Source organism: Phoenix dactylifera, chromosome 6 (assembly GCF_051530095.1).
Source record: "Phoenix dactylifera cultivar Ajwa chromosome 6, Ajwa_hap1_PhDact_Kaust_v1.1, whole genome shotgun sequence".
NCBI classification, from domain to species: Eukaryota; Viridiplantae; Streptophyta; class Magnoliopsida; order Arecales; family Arecaceae; genus Phoenix; species Phoenix dactylifera.
The window spans coordinates 11,711,059-11,713,337 of NC_143195.1; positions in this window are offsets into that span (position 1 = coordinate 11,711,059).

A 2,279-nucleotide genomic window follows, 5' to 3' on the forward strand; every position below is an offset into this window, starting at 1 on the left:
TGCAGTAAGTTCACTGTAGGAGTAGGGTATGCACCTATAAGGAATCTATCGACCTTGATAGATAAGGAGAGATCCTATGTGATTTATAAGACTGAGTTCGTAAGACCTCGGCCGGGGCAGTATGCACAGTGGAGAAAGAGTTTTCCACTCTCGAACTTAAGTCGAATAAATCTTCACATATGACAGACGATGGGGTTTGACGAGTTGTCCATGACCTCCGTCCTGTAGGGATCCACGATAGTAGGACTGTATCACATGATAACTTTACCTAGAAATTCATCATTCTATTCTACTGGGTAGCCACTACATGCTGCTAGGTGTCACTGGTGGATGGTGGGACTCATAGGGATTATCTCGATGATCGATAAGCCCTAATGAGTAGAGTTGGAATCGTTTCGACCTATTGAAAGGAGTTTTCAATGATATTGTGATAGAGATCGCAATATATCTCACTACCAGTCAGAATAGAACCTATGGGGTCACACACACTAGAAGTATTGACCGATCCGATGGTTGAAAAGTGATTATGAATCACGAGTAATCAATTCGATTGATAAATAAGTTGAAGAAGGAACAATGGGAATTCATTAATTGGACTTGAAACAAGAGTCCTACTTCGAGTAGGATTCCTAGAGTCCTAATTGGATTAGGACTGAGAATCTTAGTTGGAGTAGGACTGGGATTCCTACTTGGAGTAGGATTCCTACAATCCTAATTAGATTAGGATTTTGAATTCATCTTTGGATTCCTACTTAGAATAGGATTCCTAGAAATCCTAATTGGATTAGGACTTCGGATTCAAATAGAGTCCTAATTGGATTAGGACTAAAATTAAATATGTCCTAATTTGGATTAGGGTTTCTTAAGTCACAATTAATTATTAATCTAATGAATCAATAAGACTCCTAATTGGATTAGGATTGAAGAGTTCAATTGAGTCAAAATTGATTTAAGTTCTAATTGGATTAGGACTTATCTAGATTGGATCCAAATTGGTTCACCCTTGGGCTAAGCCTAATTGGATTAGGGCTTGACCACATTAGGGCATCCCAATCCTTAATAAGGATTAGGGCAACCATGAAGGAGGGGCTCACGCCCCTCCTCCTTTGATCCTTTAGTGCGGCAACAAGAGGGGCCGGCGCCCCTCTTGGTAATACATCAAGGGCTCCTAACTTGTAGGAGCCCTAGATGGTTATAAAAGGAGGGCAAAGGGGCCGGCGCCCTAGGTGATTCTTCTCCCCTCCTTGCAGCCGTAGCCACCCTCTCCCCTCTCCTTGTTTCAGCCGCAAGCAAAGGGAAGAAAAGAAGAAGCCTTGGCGGCCTCCTCCCCTTCCCTTCCTTCATCCAACGCAGGGAAAAGAAAGGCTGCAGTAGGGGGCTTTGGTTCTTCTTCAAGATCCCCTTTCTTCTTCCTCCTCTCAAGCACAATCGAGGGTTGATTGAAAGAGAGGAAATCAGCCATCAAAAGAAGTCTTTGCAAGGGAGCTAGCACCCCGGGAAGACTAGAGAGCTTTGATCGGATCTCTGCTTCGTGTGGATACCCGTAGAGGCCGGACACTTGAACGGCTTCAAGCGAACCCTCTTCCTAAACCACGAACTTAGATTTGTGGTGATCATCTACCCGCACAAGGTGAAGATCTGATCGTCTAATATTTTTAAAAGTTTTTAATTCTTGCCTAACTACGAACGGTTCATGAAACAACGTTCATGCGATGAACGTCGATCCCGCACATGCCTCTTCCGCTGCCATCTGATTTTTTTTGAAATATCAGCGGCATAGGCGGGTTCACAACAGTGGTATCAGAGCCTAGGCTTCGTAGATTAAGGTAAGAATTAATTATCTAAAGGCTTATTAGATCTGAAAATTAAATGATCATGCATGCTGAAAATTTCTGCATGCAGATTTTTCGGGGGTGCTGATTTTTATATGATAAGATGATGATTCTAATTGCATTGTTAATGAGATTACAAAGTTTAGAATCATGATTAGCATGACCAGCAACCTATGTCATGATATAATCTGTTAGTTTTCAGATCTGAAAATTATAATTGTTGCATATGGTGATGATCATAGGATTCAAACCCTTTTGGTATCAAATATAATGACCTGCGATGTGATCTGTGATGTCATGTAATTTTTCAGATGCTTGCATGCATCTTATTTGATGTTTTGAGAGGCCTCCGTGCCTCCTAAAAGGGAGATGTAATTTATTTTTATTTTATTTTATATCTGATTGTATTTCTGTGATGTGATGTACGTCAACGATCAAGTCAAAGAT